Raw genomic sequence first — 20,150 nt, 5'->3', positions numbered from 1 at the left:
ATTATACCTAACCCTCAATTTATTCTGATTAAATAGTTTTAATTTTAACGTTTTATTCAGATTATTAAATTATGTTTTAAAATGTTTTGTGCACATTGGCATGTGTGTTATAACAATGTGTGTAAGTTATAACCAACCTTTTGTTTTAAAAGCAAAGTTGCAGAACTTGCAGACATATGGCCTGACATCTGTGTGTGTGCGAATATGTTTCTTCAGCATGCTTGGCTTTTTACAGCGGATCCCACACTCCTCACAGATGTACTTTCCCCGGCCTCGGCCACGCACATAAACATAGTCTTCATTGGATTTGTACCTGAAATAAAAACAAGGAAAGGGTTATTTACATTCTTGTTTTAAAATATGAATATTGGTGAATGCTGATAAGGAAAGAAATCAAATAAAAAAGATCACATTATATATTTTGAGGGCATCATTCTTTTATGCTGTATCATTTTTTTTCCTAACACATGATAATATTATATGGAGCTTTAAAATGCTTTAAAAAAATAAATATACATACACACACACACACACACACAAATTGTAGTCATAGACATTCCAGATTCTTGAGTTTAACTGATTTAGGCATCACACCATTAAGTTTGTATGTTGATAAATGTTGAGTTCCTCAGCTCCTAATATTTGTTTCCACGCAGTATTTAACTTTTAATTGGATTTTAGGGAAGACCTTGTATAAAGAACACTTAGTTACATGTTCAAAAAATAACCACACATCTTCATACCCTCCTTCAAAGATTTTGATGCGAGTAGGTTCAGCCTGCTTTGAAGAAGCTTCTTTTTCTCCATGGTCCTCTTTTCCTCTGTCTCTTAAGCTGATTCCCTTCATTTTCTTCCAAACTTTCCAACATCTAACTGTATAAGCTCTGGCTTCAACTGGAAATGTAAACAAAAATGAGATAAATAATGAACCCTAAAACTGTAAGCATAAAACATTAGCAACATAAGATGGTCTGTGCATTTTCTTGTAGAGTTGTGATGGTGAGGAAATTGTCCCCCCAGTTAATCGACAACACCAACATAAGTGTGACAACACCGGTAATACTGGTATCACCATGGGGGCGGGGGCTTTCCCTCTTTTTCTCGCTTTCCTTCGCTTTTAAACAGCTTGTAAAAGCAGTGTGCATTTTACTTTCACTTTCAAATAACGACAATTCGGAGTAAAGCAATTTTTGTTTTTAGTTTGTTTGAATTTCCCCTCTTTTCCTCGCTTTCCTTCACTTTTAAATGGATTTAAAAAATTTAATTAGAGGCAGTTCAATCGTCAATTGCTTGAATGCAAGAACAAAATTAAACGTCAAATTCACTTTAGCCTATCTATTAAATATAGAACTTTTATTAACAAAACAAATAAAAATACACCATGCAATAGGGCAGGCTTTGCCTAATATAAAATAACAAATAACTTACATAAAGTTTAAATGGGTATTCAAAACTGGCAATGGGTAGTAGGAAATAGTAAACATATAAATAAGAAACGTAGAATGTTTAGTAGCAAAACAAGTAAGAAAGCTTGGAGGCATGGCATACACCTTAATGTCAAATAAAATAAATAAATGAAACAAAGTTTGAATAAACTAAAAATCAGCAAACCAACTAAATAGGAAACAAATGTTTAAAAACAAACCACGCTTAAATGTTTACACCGCAGCAGCGATCGCAGCAGCCCTCCTGTTAAGCCCTCCTTGTGTGAAGAACGAAGAGTGTAAAGACCATCGACTCTACCGTGCGACTCCACCGGGCAGGGACACCGGCAAGGGACATAAGTATTGTTTTGATTAATCCCTTTTTCATTCTACTTGTTTCACTTCTGTTTCAGTGTTAATAACCAATTCTTATTATGTATTTCCAGATCGCTGATTTCCACACTTTGCTTGCCTCTTTTGATCTCAACCGAGTGTCAACTACTGCTACTCACAAATCAGGCAACCAACTGGACCTCATTTATACATGACACTGCCCCACTGATCATGTACTGGTTACTCCACAGCACACCTCGGATCACTTCCTCCTCACCCTTAAGCTCAACATGGTCCCTGACACATCACTTACCCCTCCACATGTCATCTTTCGACGTAACCTATGCTCACTCTCACCCTCCCGGCTATGGTTTCATATTCACTTCTTCCCCTAAACTGTTAGCATCTTTGGATGCTAACAGTGCTACTGATACTTTCTGCTCCACTCTTACTTCTTGTTTAGACACTGTTTGCCCCTTGTCTTCCAGGCCAGCCCGTACCACCCCTTCTGCCCTTGGTTATCTGATGTTCTACGCGAATACCCTTCTAAGCTTAGAGCTGCTGAAAGGGTGTGACGCAAATCCTAAAATACTACTGACCTTAATATGTATCAGTCACTCTTCTCTTCCTTCCCTGCTAATGTCTCCACTACTAAAATGACATACTACCATAAAAACAATTCATCTAACTCTCGCATGCTTTTTAAAACATTTTCCTCACTCCTTTGTCCTCCTCCTCCCCTCCTGCTTCATCTCTAATAGCTGACGGACTTTGCCACATTTTTCATTAATATAATTATAAACATCAGTGCACAATTTTCCACACCACAATCCATCAAGCTCAGATAACCAACAAACAACAACGCATGCATATCATTCTCTTCACTCTCTGAGGCCAGAGAGTCTCCAAACTCATCCTTTTCTAATCATCCTACTACTGGTCCACTTGATCCTATTCCATCTAATCTCCTTCAAGCCATTTTCCACTAGTTCAACGCTTACATATAATTAGCTGAGGTATGGTATGCGTATTTGGCGTGCTGTCCGGGGAAGGGCTCCGAGCTCGGGAATTGCCCGAACCTAGAGTACCCCCCTTCCCCGTATATTGTAAAGTGAACTTGAAGTGAGGAGATGGGGTGGAGGAGGGATGCTGATAAACCGTCAATGGATAGAGGTAAGTCAGCGATATTTATACTGTGGGATTGATTTACTTGATTGTGGTCCACCTGTGATGATTAGGCTAAGTATCTGACGCGCTCCTCCCGAATCTTCATTGATAATTACATTTCTCCTGCACTTGTACCTGCACTCACTCACATCATTAACGCATCCTCCACACTGGTGTTTTTCCCTCATCATTTAGACAGGCTCGTATAACTCTACTACTTAAGAAACCCACCCTCAACCTATCTCTTTTAGAGACCTACAGACCAGTTTCCCTTCTTCCTTTCATTGCAAAAGACTTGAACGTTACTTACTAACTTACTAACTAACTTGTCAACCCTACTGGCAAAGAGCATCTCAGGAACGCACTCCAGTGGTTCGAGTCTTACCTATCAGATAGGTCATTCAAAGTATCTTGGATAGCTGAGGTGTCCAAGTCACAACATCTAACTACTGGAGTGCATCAGGGCTCAGTTCTTGGACCACTTCTCGTCTCCGTCTACATGGCATCGTTAGGTTCTATCATTCAGAAACATGGCTTTTCAAACCACTGCTGTGCTGATGACACTCAACTCTACCTCTCATTCCATCCAGATGATCCGACGGTAGCTACTCGCATCTCAGCTTGTCTAACAGGCATTTCTTGCTGGATGAAGGACCATCAGAACTACTTGTGGTTCCAGCAAACCCATCGTTTCATCACAATTTCACCATCAAGTTAGGCACGTCAACCATAACTCCTTCCAAAACAGCCAGAAACCTTGGGGTTATGATTAATGATCAGCTGACTTTCTCAGACCACATTGCTAAAACTGTCCGGTCCTGCAGATTTGCTTTATTCAACATTAAGAAAATCAGCCCCTTTCTTTTGGAACATGCTGCACAACTCATTGTTCAAGTTCTTGTTCTGTTCAGACTGGACTATTGCAATGCTCTCTTGGCAGGTCTTCCAGCCAGTTCTATCAAACCTTTACAATTAATCCAGAATGCGGCAGCAAGATATATTTTTAATGAGCCGAAAAGAACACGTCCCACCACTGTTTATCAATTTGCACTGGCTACCAATAGCTGCTCGCATAAAATTTGAGGCATTGATGTTTGCCTACAAAACCACCACTGGCTCTGCACCCATTTACTTAAATTTATTACTTTAAACTTATGTGCCCTCTAGAAGCTTGCATTCTGCAAGTGAACGTCGTTTGATTGTGCCATCCAAAAAGAAGCACAAAGTCACTTTTACAGCTTTTTTAATTAACTGTTCCCTCCTGGTCGAATGGCCTGCCCAACTCAATCCGAGCAGCTGAGTCCTTAGCCATCTTCAAGAATCTGCTTAAAACCCATCTCCTCCATCTTTATTTTACCCTCTAACTTTAGCACTCATTATTATAACTCTATTCTTTAAATAAAAGAAAAAAAAATCTACCTTTCTAATCTTTTCGTATACTATTTTCTTTTAATTTATTATACAATTATAAAAAAGACCTCTAACACTAGCTAGCTATATTCTTTTTATTTTCTATCCATTTTCTTTTTATTTATTATATTATTTAAAAGTCCTTGCTACGTGTACTATGTTTAATCTAATTGAGACTTGTTATAGCACTTATATATCATTGTTTTTGAGGGCTTCCATTGTTCTCATTTGTAAGTTGTTTTGGATAAAAGCATCTGCTAAATGACTAAATGTAATTGTAAATGTAAAAAAACTTCCAAAATCAACTTAAAAAAATGGCAAAAGTACACAGGCTTTTCAAAATCCAAAATATTGGCAAACAAGTGCTTTTGTAATTCGTTTAGAAAATCATCCTGGCATCATCTTGTCTGTCTCAACTCACTCTTCTCGTCAGTCAGCTTGACAAGACTGTCCTTCTGCATGCTGTATTGAGCAGCCGCGTTCAGTTCTTAATTTTAGTGTCTGCTCTTTTACTGAACTAAATGATTTTTATTGCTACAAAAAATCAAAAAGACGGTGAGGGTCGGTGCTGCGATGGGCAAGTGACGTAAACGGTGTTGTGGCTTAACACTAGTATCACCGTCAACACCATCTATTGCGGCAAGCCTATTTTCTTGGTCATTTTTTATTATTTTAATCATTTGAGAAATTAAAAAATGAGCAAAAGGCAACTTTTATGTTTCAACATTAACAACAAGAACAATAACAACAACAACAACAACAATAATAATAATACTACAATGGTCTGCTTTCTCTAACATTCTATGTGAGAAATAACAGAACAAGGATTCTTTACATTAACTTGTTTCTTTATATTTGTATAGTGTCTTTAAGTTGTGGTCACCCAAACCAAAGTGAACCATAGTGAACTTATGCATATCTTGCTAACAAATATATTGAATTACATAAATTCACAATTTGCAAGAGGGAAATTGAGCTTTAATAATATTTATAATTTAATATTTAATGTATTTTTTACAATATATATTATATTCTATCTATATAAATTACTATTAATACCTGAATTTTTCTGAAATAAATATTTATTGACACAAATCAATGGAATTAAATTCATATTTTTATTTGTAAATATTGTTCTTTTGAATTTAATTTGAATATTTTAGGAACAGTCAAGAATACCTGCTCAAACTTCTGTTTCCACCGAAGGGATGAAACAAGTTTTCCAGTGCCAGGTTGATACATAGCAGCCATTGTATACATCTCTGTGTTCTTCCTCTGTTTGGACCGCAGAAGTGCCAAGGTGGCCTTGGTGCTGAGGTTGAGTGGGTTGGGGTTGTAGGAGCTGACGCACCAAGAACCATACACAGAGGTTAGGGGAGTTGTGTGTGCGTAATTTGGCTTGGTATAATTTAGGAAGCACCAGCTGACACTGGTTGGTGTGCGAAGACTTGGGAATTGAAAAAACTGATGAACATCTGCCAGGTCAGTTAGCAGAAGAGTGCTACCAACAACTCCACCACCCTGATTGGCAGCTAGCTGCACCAGCATGTTTACTGGAAACTTGTTACCAATGTTCTGCTTAGATTCTTCTTGAGTTTCGCTCGAGGAGATTACTGATTGTGGGCTTGAGTTTGCCTCTGGGGTAGACTCATCAACATCAAGCTCTTCTGGGGAATCTGGTCTGCTAGCCACATTCGTAATAATTTGCAAGGGTGGAATGAAGTTGTCTTTTGGTGGCACATCAGGTAAATGAGGTGCAGATGGGTACCCAAGGAATTTAGATGACAAGAAATCAGTTGGTGGAGATGAGGACATCCTCTCTTGTTCATCTATGGAGTCATCTCTCTTTGAAAATTCAGGTTTGGGGGACTTATCTTTTGGTGCACTGGAATTGCTCAGCTCAACTGCACTAAGCTCTTTTACTATCTGGCCATACATCTTTTCTTCCTTGACCCGTTTCTGTTGTTTGGTTTCAATAAAAAGCTCAAGACTGCTAGCTGGTGACAACATTCTCTTACTCCCCCCAATACTAGATGACGCATCTGTAGTAGAGATAGTTCCTGATGTCAAAGACAAAGGAATTCCTGTATTAATGCTCCCGGGTAAATATTCAGGTACTTTCCATATTGGAATATTTAAAGACCCTTCTGAATGTCCTAATATTTTGGATAAATTGATGCCTACATGGTGCTTTGATGCAGTGTCTGCTAGAGAAACAGTCGACACACTGTCTGTGCATAAAACCCTGATAGAAGTTGTGCTCTGAGAATGAGTGACGAGGAGTTGTGAAACACTTGTATACATAACACTACCATAAGATGGCACATTTGTTTGGATCCTGACTGGTACCACCATTCCAGGGAATGATGGTTGTGAACCTACGTTTTGAGTGGCAAAGATAGGCTGAACTTGTTGTAACAAGCTAGTAGTAAGCACTTTAGATGACAAGACCCCAAGTTGCTGTGGGGAGGCTCTTGAGGGATATGGATAGTTGTGACTTGCCCCATCAGTTTTTGAGTCTGTTTTCACCTGAATTTGATGAGAAGGTTGGTATGGTTTTTGTAGCATGGGCTGTAGATTTGGCTGTTTGATATGTAGTTTCTGTAACTGTTGTGTCTGGAACTGCAGGTGCTGCTTGTTTCTTTGTGTTGATTCAGGATGCCAGAACATTGGCTGAAATGGCAAGAAAGGTGAAGATGGCAGGTTGCTCTGAAGTGAAGAGTGCTGAATTATATCCTGGGTCATGTGCTCATGCACTGAATGCTCACTATCTGATGAAAGCTGTGCAGGCAAACGAGTAGCATTCTGGAAATGATCCTCAGGTAGACTGTCCTCACTGATGCTTTGTTGCAGCAAGTGATGTGATCCAAGAACTGACTGTGTACCTCTTTTGGGTCTTGCCAAATCGCTGGTTACACAATAGGATGTACCAATTAAAGCAGCTTGAGAAACATGCTCCGAATGCTCTTGTTTTATATTTAATTCTAAGATTGGCTCTTGAACCACTACTTCAGGATAGACACTGAGAGATGCCTGTCTAACAAGGTAACCTCTTCTACGCTCCTTCATAGCTGAAGCACTTGCATAAACTTCTCCTTGTCTTGAACCGGTTGAAAGACTTCCATAATCAAATGACTTACTACGTATTTCTGGTACTTCAGTGGGTAAAGCACAGGGTGCCTGCTCTGATGATGAGCGTCGCATCTCTCTTTGATGATGGCCTGGTATAGACAGAGAATGGCCACTGCCTGGAACAGTTAAGAACTCAGACTGCTTAGTAAAGTCATCTTGCTTAGTTGGGGATAAAGATTTGATGCTTTCCTCTCTATCAAATGACATTGAAAAGCTTGAGCTATGAGATAAGTTACTTTCTTGACTAGGGCTTCTTGAAAGGCTATTACAAGTGGACTCAAAGCTCGACTCCCCAGAAGAGTGTTCCATATCTGCAAGACGCAGACGTTTCTTCTTTGGGGGCAGCTTCTCTGCAGGAAGCTGGGACAATGTTTCACTCCTTTGTGGCCACTGAAATTCCTCAACATGTTTCTCTAGTTCTTTTGCTGGTACTTCAGGTTCTTTTTCTGGTTTGTCAGGCTCTTCTGTAACTCGTATTTCAGGCACTTGAATATTGGGTTGTCGTACAAGTTTGTGGGGCATATGATACAATGGGTTAGAAGAGAAAGATCCTTGTTCATTGTCACCCTGCTGCTGTTCCATGCTTTCTGATCTATGATGAGATTCAGGGCTCTGCACATCATCAATGTTTTCTGAGTCTGATTGCTCAGAATGATGTCCAGCATGCTTATCTGGCTGATAAAATGGATGGTCAATTGATTCAGTCTTCTCAAATGAGTTTGGCCTGCTCAGCGAATTAGTATGTTGAATGACAGATATTACATTACCAGCAGTCTTCGTGTCTGAATCTTGAACAAGTACAATGTCATCTGGAGTCATACATGAGCCTCTGTCAAAACTGTTTGATGGGCTATGTGCTCTAAACATGGATCCCTTACTAGCAGGAACAGCCTTGGCAGAATCTTGACTTCCTTGTCTTAGCTCATAATCCCCTGTCATTTCAGTTGAGCCACTTCGACTGCTATCATCTTGTCCAAGGCAATCTTCCTCTTCACCCACACTCTTTTTCATGCGCCGTTTTCTTGTGGTAAACTCTGTCATTCCCACCTTTGTACCATATGAACCGTATGCTGTGCGTACTTCTGGGCAAGCCATCTCTGACACAGAGCCTTTAAATTCTGGCATCAGAGGCCCTCTCTCTCCCATTTTCAAACTTGAGTTTGGTGCTGTGATTTTCCCATAGTTCTCTGATTCTCCATGACCTTCTTGGGCAGAGTGTTCAAAGGCGGCCTGCCTCCTTAATCTTTTTAGACCCGCAGCTCCTCCATAAAATACGTCATCTTGGGTCATCATCTCATCAAATGAGTGACTCCCTCTTAGACTTGGTGGGACATTGAGGTTGGTTGGGGAAGGTGTTGGCATTGAGTTGCTTCTAATAAGTGGCCCTGAATCAGAGGGTGCTTCCAGAAGACTTGTGTTAGTTTGGCAAGAGCCAGCATGATAATGCTTTGGGTCACATCCAGCAATTAATTGTGATTCTGCACAATCACTTTGATAAAATACATGACCCTCTGATATCTTTCCCATGGCTAACTCCTGCATGGCACTAGACTTTTTGATATTAGTGTCTTGACTAGCAATAGCTACCATCCCAACTGTGATTGATTGTCTGGATCTGGAGTTGGTTCTGTGGTACCAAGTCCTTCCAAACATTATCTCTTCATATGTCTTTGCATTGGTGTTGGGTGGACTTATTTGCTGTTCAGCACTCTCTGAGCGTGAAAAATAACCAGAATCAGTACTACCTTTGCTGTGGGGGCTCAAGAGATTTTGAGACTGCTCTAAATCTTGGTCCTTTTTCTCAGTGAGTCTTAAGGCAAGTCTCCGTTTAACCGTATGTGACTCATCTCCTCTGCCCATCTGTCCACCAATAACCGAACCTTTAATGTCTGTAAACTGGGGACACTCTGTGGCAGGTGATGGTACCCCTTGCTTTGGAACAATTAAAATAGGCACTTTCATAGATGCCACAGAAAATTCCTCTGCTGGATCTGCATATGCTGGTCCTCTTTCCATTGGGCTCTTGTCAGACTCAAATGATATCTGTGGGCTCCGTTTTTCAGGAAACATTGCACCTTCTGCAGTTTCTTCATCAGTGTCAGTGCTTTGTTCACCATCAGAGTGTGCCTCTGCTTCCCCAACTGAAGATGCTTGATCAGTGTCTGTTCGAGTTGCTAACTCAGAGAATGGAACAAGTCCTGCTTTGATAGCATGAGCATGAGATTTTCTATGTTTATACAAATTGCTCTTGGTTTTAAATGAGAAACCACATGGAACACAGGGATAAGGACGCTCCCCTGTGTGGGACCGGATGTGTTTTTTAAGCACACTGGGTTTAGCACATGCCCTGCCACAGTAGTGACATATGTACTTTCCTGGCTTCTTGGGTTTTTGTTCCTTCTTATGACTTTCTTCTGGCTGCTCAGGTCCAGATTGGGAAAACTGGCCAAAACCAGTTGGAGACTTCTGACGGGGAAATACTCCATGAGAGCGGGAGTGTACAGTAAACATATCATCTGGTGGCAGAGATTGCATTTGACCAGAGAAAGTCCAGGCATGGGCCTCCAACCCAGGTTGTGGCTTTGTACCACCAAGGAAAGGCTCCTGCGGGTATGAATGTGGCAACTGGTAGGAGTAAGGCAGAGGGAAGACCTGTTGAAACTGGCTTTCATGTGATGAATGTGTCACTCCAGATGACATCAGCTTTCCAGAGCTAAACTTCTGAGTGGAGCTAGCAAGGCTAGTCCCACTTGTAAGACTTTGTTCACGATGCATGTGTCTTTTAACATCTGGATCTGTGAGGTATTTCTTTTCGATCCAGCAGAGGGCTCAGACACCCATTTTCTTTGTAAGGGGTTCTTTTCCCGTTGCTCCTTGGTGCATTTTTGGCCAACAGGAGGTTCGTGTGTCTCCATTTTTTTCTTGGTACTTCAATGGGGTTTCTTAAGATGTTTGCTAAATTTCATTCATGCAAGCTGTCATGCTAGATGAGTTACTTAAGTGACTCCTAAATAAAAGGTCCTTCCACTTTCATAGTTCAAGTGTTGCTCCACTTTAAAATGTAAATGATGTCCCTCTTTGACAATCAGGTCAGTATCTTTCCATCACTCATTTACACAGTCCATTCATTTTTTGTTTCATCCAAGCTTGTTCCTTTTCTATTTGACGTCTTGTTTCAGTATCTATAAGAGAGAAAAAAATAAAGTAAATATAAGTTTAAAGATTGTTTTTAGACAAGGATTGTTGCTCTACATGTATTAAAGAAAATACGGAATATTTAACATTACTACCTAAAAATATTTTAAAAGCTAATGTCTAATAAAGCTGTCGAAAAAACTCAGTTGATCATGTGACTCTGTTGCTGGTTGCTCATCATACTTCAATTACAGCTTGCTTTCTTGTTTTATTTCCTTCAGTTTATTTCTTTCATCTAGGCAGCTGCACAGCTGTGTACCTCTCGCCTAGCAAGTGTGTCAAGAGTTTTCAATGAAGTGATGCAGAGGAGCTACCACCTCCCTCTGCTCATGAGTCATCATTAACAACCTTGCCCACTCATTTCCTAAAGAGACACAAACATATAAAAATAGCCCAAGGAATGCAAATGACATTCTACGTAGTGTGTGTGGGTGTTTAAAGGGCAAACTCTAAGCATTTTCTTCCTTAAGAGTTTTGGGTTTTTCAATGCTTTTAAAAACATTAACACTGTGAACACTTAAAGACAAAGGTAGGAGAAGTACAGACCAAAATAAAGCCTAAAGGTACAGTATGTACTCAAAGCAATAAATATAACATGAACGTGTTTGTAAAGGGAAGGTACTGAACTCTCTGTGATGTGTATCTTAATCTTAGGCTCATTCTGATTGCAACAGACAGCATTGCCTGAGTATGAGTGAGGAAACTGTGTGATGCTGATGTCTTGAAAGCAATGTGAGCACTAAAAATAGCAGGGCAGAAAAACCACGGGTATTTATAGCACTTGAAACATCAACTTTTGGTTCATTTTGTTTTCATAATTCTTCCATGCCTGACAGAGGAAAGTATGTGTTCACAAACCGAGGCAAACTATGAGTTGAACTTCCCAGTTGCTGTTGCACTTAAGCAGCCATTTAAAATGTAGGCAGTGTTTCCTATAGCACAACATGCACATTTGCACAGCAAACTTTCTTCCCAATTCTGTAAATTAGTGAGGCTTTTAGAAAGCAATCACAGATACATTTCTATAAAAAAAACTACAATGTAGTTTCAAGATAATCCTGATACTTCTATAAAGTTCATAGATTTTTCTTTTGCTATCTGATTAACATGTCATAGACTCCAGCAGTTATTATACGCTGCTGTCACTTTAAGACCTACTCCATGGAGGCAATATATTGATCCATTTTACCCCATGCACTTTATTCTCTCATTCATGCACGTTTCTTTACCACCCTCACGTGATGATAAATTTAAGCAGTACTGGGCTGTGTGGTTATTTACACCTACCACAATATAAACAGTAGCAAAAACTGTACCGATAGACACTTTGTACTGTTGCCATGATGCATTTCATCATGCCATCTAGCCATGTTGCTAATGCTTTTCCCTGCTCTTTTCTTGCCTTTCATGACATGATGGGCTTTTGGGTTGTGAGATACTGCATCTGCTTAATGAATTGCATAACCTATGTTTTTAAGGGAGGTTAAAAATACTTAGAATCCCATCTTTAGAGGCAAATGGATGTGCTTATAAAATTGAGAGTGCATGTGTGGGACAAACTGTGAAGAGGATAAGAGCAGTACCTCCATTCACAGCAAATCCATCAGAATTTGCAATAGAATTACTATGTCATCATATTACATAAACCAAAAGAGGTTACAAGAATCTTACATGGCATGAAGTACCTGTGCTCCCTGCCACTGTTAAAAAGTGAATCTACACTATGTACTGTTCTACAGACATAGTTCAAAACATATTTTTCAACCACCCCATAGTAGATGGTTATGAAACTTGTTTATGCCCAAAGATTATTGTGATCCTTGCATGGCTGAGATCAGTATGCTGCTGTCTGGTGTCCCACTCATTTTCCTGCCCCATTTCACCACACAAAGTGTAGGAGGTTCTTAGCCTAGGGCCATAGCAAGTCCTCCATGCTGGATGCACAATATCGGTATAATAAAGAACATAAATACTTTTATAAGGATGCCTGCTCATGAATAAAAATACACCACCTAATCTAAAGCAAGGATTATGCATTTTACAGTTCTGCTGTCAGATTCCAGTGAGAGGATTAACAGCAGTCTTCTCAAAGTCTGTTTGTCAATGAATGCTACACGGTGCAGCAGTCCTAAAAAGATTTGGAGAAGCATTATGTCACATTCTAAGCTATTTGGACATCCTTTTCACTTGAAAGGAGACTCCCTGTCTTTTTAAGGTGCTATCACTTTTAAAGCCATTTTGCAGTGGAAATGCCTAACAAATAAATATATAAATGAATGACTAAATCAAGAATAAAACAGATGTAGACCTGGAAAAAGTACTTTTTTTTTTTTTTTTTTTGCCAAGGTATGTTCTTGAAATATTCTGAGTCATGCTCTTTAACACTGTGATTATCAGCTGCCTGGCTGCCTAACTCCCGCTACATTTACAGGGTTACAGAAATATACAACTAGGGTAATTCAGTCTTATGGTGTGATCTGTTGGTTCAAGCACAAAGATCAGCAACTACAGTAGTGTAAATGACTCAGAAAGAATTAGTTGATATGTATGTGACTGTAGTTTGCATACTTAAGCTAATGGACTCCTTGGATCCAAACCGTGATACTAGATCATGTAGCTCACTGAGGTGCACCTGGGCACACCGGGTAGTATGTTCCGGAGATTGGGTTCCGCCTTTTGTTTGCTCCCTCATGAGTCATGACATCACAGCTATGATGCTGGGGAGGTACACAACCCAGATCTCATTTCTCTGAGTCCAAGTGGCACAATTTTTTGTCTCTTATAGGACAGACACTGAATAATTCAACACAAAGCCAATTGTTTAAATTCAGTGGTTATACAGGATATAATGACAAATTCCTACCGTTAAAACAATTGTGGTCAATTACTCAAACTTTATTTTGCACCTTGTGCATAGAGGTGCATCTAAATTTTGCTTACACCTTGCTTGGTTGTCTCAAGAGAAACTTTACTGCCATGAGGGAATTTCAAGTGTGCACGAATACCACTACTCTTGTAGAGGAGGAGAGGTTGCGGAGTTGATTTTCCATTGTCCTTGTTCCAACTATCCCAACTCATTAGTGATGGAGTTAACTTTTACTACTCCAACTGGCTTTATCATCTGGCACAGAGAAGATGAGAACAAGTCTGAAAATAGACTGAAGTAAGGAAATCACAATAAAGTCTTCTGTTTTAAAGGAATTGGCACATGTCTATTCAAAGCAATTATTCAAGAAACCATAACTCTATGTGGGAAGGATCTCAATAGCTGTTCTTTTATTTAAGTTACTATAACTACGTGGAAAAAGGCACTTCTGTTCAATCAAATACAGGACATTTCTGAGACAATCCTGAATTATGGCACACTAATACTATACTCACATGACCTTTTCCTTCACTTACTCAGGACTTTTGTCTTTGCAGTTTATCTCAGCTCCCTGCAAGATTTACCTTTTGCTCATCCAGCAACTTTTACGGTGTGATTTTGGTCTGTGTTAGCAGGACTGGAGGATGTATCACCCAAAATGTATGTGAGTCAGCCCCCTGGAGTGTCATACTGACTCCTCATTAAGAATCTAAAGTTGAATCTTGGGCACGACTCGTCCAGCTCCACATCCAGCTGGGTTAGAGGCCAGTGCAGAGAGACAGGCCTGCTAGAATCATGTCCAGATGGTCAGCGGATGAGAGTTCTACACATCAGCAATATCACAATCACATTCCAAGGACACCAGACTTCCATAATTCACTATTAAACAATAGTAACAATGCTTTCAAAGGCTTCAGAAATGAGGAAATAGGAGGATTGATAGGAGTTCATGAAAAGACAGCAGTTCTGACAGATAAACCAGTCTTTTAAAGCTATACGGAGAAGAGGAAAAAACCATTAATGCAAAGGGAAGTATTTTTAACACTTGGTACAGGAGAGCCTTAGCATTTGTGTGTGTGCTGGAGAGAGAAAGCTTGCGTGGGAAGCATCTACAGCCATCTCGAGATGGGGTGAGGAGAGTGGGTGACTGTTCCTGTGTGGGTGGGGAAGGCATGGATACGATGCAGGGTTATGGTGTTGATGAATTGCGTTATAAAAGGGGCTTCAGTTACACAACCTAGCCCAGCCCATCCAATTCTCTGCCTGTGTGGGCCGAGATGGATGGCAGAGCTGCTGTGATCCATGCGCAGCCGGAAACGAGGTGCATACAACCCCTTCAAGACATTTGGTCGAATGCGTAATTATCTAGCAGCTGTGATGCCAGCAACTCATTGAGAGCAAGAGAGTGAATGTACCAGAAAAATCAAGCATAAACAGACTCACATTCATGGAAATGATGGGCAATTCTTTCATAAGGACAATATCATGGCATAAAGAAGAGTGAGAAAACACTTGCGTGCTCTGATTAATACAGCAGCGGAAAGGACACATTATCCATTAGCTTGTCATTATAATCATATCAATGGTGATTATTTAAATAACATCATCTCTCCAGACGGCTGCTCTCTCAACAAATTGCTATGCGCTAAAATTTGACTGTGCCTTGACATCAACCATTAAATAAGACATTAGCACTCCTCAGTTTGGGAAATGTTGCAATTTATCTTGATGAACCGTAACCGCAGTTAAGATAGTGCCCAGTTATTATGTCTACAGTTTATGTCCTAATAATGAAAAAGCCACAGATATCTATTTCTAGGTGCATCTGTAAAAAACCCACCAATCAACCAATTAGAATATGGTGAAATGCCAGTCAGCTAACCAACTCAAAACGCCTGCAAAGGTTTCCTGAGCATCGGTCTCTCAGTTTGGTTCACTAGGCTACACAATCATGGGGAAGACTGCTGATCTGACAGTTGTCTAGAAGACAATCATTGACACACAAACATTCATTGCCAAAGAAACTGGCTGTTCAAAGAGTGCTGTATCCAAGCATGTTAACAGAAAGTTGAGTGGAAGGGAAAAGTGTGGAAGAAAAAGATGTACAACCAACCGAGAGAACTGCAGCCTTATGAGGATTGTCAAGCAAGATCTATTCAAGAATTTTAATGAACTTCACAAGGAATGCACTGAGGCATGCATCAAGGAATTTGGCTACAGTTTTCGTATTCCTCGTCAAGCCACTCCTGAACCACAGACAACATCAGATGTGTCTTACCTGGGCTGAGGAGTAAAAGAACTGGACTGTTGCCCAGTGGTCCAAAGTTCTCTTTTCAGATAAGAGCCAGTTTTGTATTTCATTTGGAAACCAAAGTCCTAGAGTCTGGATGAAAGGTGGAGAAGATCATAGCTCAAGTTGCTTGAAGTCCAGTGTTAAGTTTCCACAATCTGTGATGATTTGGGGTGCAATGTCATCTGCTGGTGTTGGTCGATGTGTTTTTTTGAAAACAAAGTAACTGCACCCGTTTACCAAGAAATTTTGGAGCACTTCATGTGTCCTTCTGCTGACAAGCTTTTTGAAGATGCTGATTTCATTTTCCAGTAGGATTTGGCACCTGCCCACACTGCCAAAAGCACCAAAAGTTGGTTAAATGACCATGGTGTTGCTGTGCTTGACTGGCCAGCAAACTCACCAGACCTGAAACCCATAGAGAATCTATGGGCTATTGTCAAGAGGAAAATGAGAAACGAGAACAAAAATGCAGATGAGCTGAAGGCCACGGTCAAAGAAACCTGGGCTTCCATACCACCTCAGCAGTGCCACAAACTGATCACCTCCATGCCACACTGAATTAAAGCAGAAATTAAAGCAAAGGGAGACCCTACCAAGTATTGAGTACATGTACAGTAAATTAACATACTTTCCATAAGGAACTTTTTTTTTAAATTGGTCTTATGAATTATTCTAATTTATTGAGATTTAGTGGGTTTTCGCTAAATGTGAGCCAAAATCATCAAATTAAAAGAACCAAAGACTTAAAACTACTTCAGTCTGTGTGTATTGAATTTATTTAATACACAAGTTTCAATTTTTTTTTAGTTGAATTACTGAAATGAATTAACTTTTCCACGACATTCTAATTTATTGAGATGCACCTGTACAAGCCACCAGCCATTTGAAGGGTCTGATGGGAAGCCCTGAGTAAACCAAGCATCAGTTCTATCCCTCTTCTTTCTGTCACAGAAGGTCTACAGTGGGACGGTTCCATGATCGAAGTGCTGTTGTTGGTGACGGGTCAAAAGGCATTGCATGCTGATAAAAAACACAACAGCTATTAAGGAGAGAAAAAAAACCCTTTCAACATGAGGTCATGTCTAATTTAACTGCCACACTGAAAGGCCAAGCACTATCCCCCCAGCACAAGATACGGTTATCAATCAAATAAGTGACTGGACCGGCCACTGGAGAAAAGCGGGGTCTGGAAGGAAAAATGTACCCCAGTCTGGGATAGAGGTCTGGCCTGGGACTCTGAGGCACACTAGCAGTCCAATATGGGGCAGAGCAGTGTAATTACAGGATGGCTCGATAATTTAAAACAGCAAAGATGAAAACATTCTCTGTGAATAACCCATTCCCAAATCAAGAGCTGCATATTTGTGGACTGGTGCAATGCAGGAAAACGATAGGGAAAAGATCATCAGCATCATGTATAGGACATTAGATGGATTTATGACACATTCCTGGAGGCGGTGTATAAAAACATGCCCGCCTTGTGGACTGTGGGAGGGAACATGCGATTTGACACTAAATCTTCCTGTAGGTGCCACTGCTTAGATTGTTTAGTGAAGCGCCAACAATCCTAGGGGTTTTTCAGACTCCACAGCTGTATCTGTTTTAATGTACATGTTTCCATTTAGCCTTGGCTTAAACACAAACACTGCCCTATGGAAGAAAAGACAGGGATAAAAAAAAAAGTGAAAAACAGGGCTTCATGTTGGTCTTAATTGTCGATGGAAAAATTGTCATATTTTCCACCGGGTAAGCTTGAAACCATTACAAGCTAGCCTTCATTAAATTTTCCACAACATTTTACAGAAATGTCAGGAAGCAGCTGTGGAGGCACTGATTAATTGTCTTTCTTACTGGTTCCCCACTTACAACATTATGCTTCATTGAAATTATATCCTTTTTTTCACTTCCTCTAAACTGCATTAGAACCTAATGAGGTTGACTGAACCACGTAAACATAAAACCTGTGGCCAGTTGTTCACATTCACATTTAAGATTACAGAACCCAAGGGGAAATTACTAACTCCAAAGGTGGTCTTAGCTTGACTCTACCTTAAAAGGGGTTTGGACACCAGTGGTGTCAAACTCAATTCCTAGAGGGCCGGAGCCCTGCAGAGTTTAGATTCAACCCTAATTAAACACACCTGATTCAATTAATCAAGTCCTTCAGACTTATTTGAAAAGTACATGGTAGGAGTACTGGAGATGGGTTGGAACGAAACTCTGCAGGGCTCCGCCCCTCCAGGAATTGAGTTTGACACCCCTGTTGTAGACTAAAGCCCGTGTTTTACTTTCCGCATGAGCAATCCAGACGTGTACACAGACAGCGCAAACGTGGATTACTTGTATCGTATACTACCAAAAGCGTACACTGATGGTCCACTCCGCAACAAACATGTGAACAAATAAATGGCCAGAATTACTGCACATCTGGTTGTCTTTATATTGTTTTATTGACGGAATGGACAGGTTCGAGTAGCAACAGGCTTCTTCACGCAGTACCTTTGCATGTACAATGGTGCTTTTGATGTCTTCTGACCTCACATACTTGTCCGCGTGGTCACAAAAAATGGGAGGCACACGGTCATTCACTCAGAGCCTCTACGCTCACTCTCCGATGATGATTTTTGTAATACATTACAATACAGGCTTAACACATGTCGACCCTTCTGCCACATGAAGGCATCCCCACAGCTTAAGGTATCCCCACAACTTACTGGATGCAAGTGCATAAAAAAAAGGTGTTGCACAGAACTAGCCAAAGCAAATGGAACTGTGTACCTTTATAAGGATTTCCACTGCCAAAAATAAGAATTAATAAAGAGAATGTGCAAAATAAGAGGAAGAGCATCTGTGATCTTGAGTGGAAGAGTTGAAACATCTGCTACAAGTGTGCCCCAACCTCCTATAGTAGAACAAATAAATGGCTCTAATCACCGTCTGAAGTTAAAAGCACTGGTTAGGGCTGGGCGATTTATCTTAAAAATATATCACAATATAATGTTTCATATCTTTCAGCATTGATAAATATTGAAAATGTTTTATAATCTTTCTTAAAGAGGTCATGCACTTTGAAAAGTTGATTGAACTGAAATGTGTGTTGGCAGTGTGTACACAACCATCCTATAATGATAAAAATCCACCAAGTTTTTTTTTATTAATCTACTAAAATCTTTACCCCTTTGTCAAATTGAGCTGATCTCAGATGCCTGTCTTTATGACGTCACACAGACTGGATTGACATATTACTTTAGAACACAGCAGTTGCCATTTATCTTAGTTGCCAAAGACATAGTGAATTACATTTGTTTCTGAAGGGAATGCATCCCCAACCTACCTAAATGTGTCTGTCTTCACACAAAACATTCATGGTCCAGCTTCATCAAGAGAAAAAGTGAGTATAAGGTTTTTTAGTAAATCTATGCAAATACCCATTCCTAATAATGTGCTAATTAGCAAATTTCATGATAAATGGGACTAAAATAAACAGTGCCTCAGAGAGCGGCTCGGAATAGAAAGGGGCAGGGTCAGCAGAGCCCATTAACATTTAAAGGAAAATGCTACAAAAAAGCGCTGAAAAGAGCTGCTTTCAACACGGTAAAAAAGGTGTTTTTGACACTACTACTGAGAAATTTCAACCAAAATATGTTACAGTGTTTTCATTAAGACCCTAAAGAATCGCATCTCGTGCGCTGCTGAGTCTCCCTGACGCATTTTTTTTTATTTTAAACTTGACGAATATTCCTATTTTTGATTCACAGTCTTCTCATTGCAGACAGGCACGACACTCATTTCAGCATGTGTTTGTGTGTTGGCTGTCTGGTTGATGCTCATAATACACGCCTTTAAATGAAAAAAGTGTTAAACTATCATGCAATATATCAGAAAAAAATGATATTGTTATTGATGATGGTGTACCGTCAATAAATATCAATATCTTTTTATTGCCCAAGCCTAGCCACTACTCTGAGCACCATTGAAAATAAATCCTGTCACTGTTCACGGCTCAGGCTTTGAAGCAGAGGCATTTGTGGTATCCACAAATATATCATACAGTAGAACTGTGGAACAGATTTAATGTTCAGATCTTTGCTCATGCTATAAGGGCCTAAAGGCCGGAATACACTGCATGACTTTTGCCAAGATTTTTGGCCCAATTTGCAGTCTGGATGCTTTAGCTGCCGAAAGTCAGAGCAAGTCTACCAGTGCTTTAGACCATGATTCCATGTAGTCAGAGGATATCAGTCATGTTTGATATTTCGAGTCACTTTTTGAACACATATTGCTTTCATTTTTGTACACCACCAAACACCTCTCCATGTAAATCCTAATG

General features: G+C 40.0%; 1 pseudogene; it reads right to left on the bottom strand.

Moving 5' to 3' along the window:
- LOC113051055 (transcription factor HIVEP2-like) overlaps positions 1–20,150 on the bottom strand; it is a 76,804-nt pseudogene that overhangs the window by 4,895 nt on the left and 51,759 nt on the right.

This window comes from Carassius auratus, chromosome 31, assembly GCF_003368295.1.
Source record: "Carassius auratus strain Wakin chromosome 31, ASM336829v1, whole genome shotgun sequence".
Taxonomy (NCBI): domain Eukaryota; kingdom Metazoa; phylum Chordata; class Actinopteri; order Cypriniformes; family Cyprinidae; genus Carassius; species Carassius auratus.
This window is presented reverse-complemented; position numbering and strand designations above follow the sequence as displayed.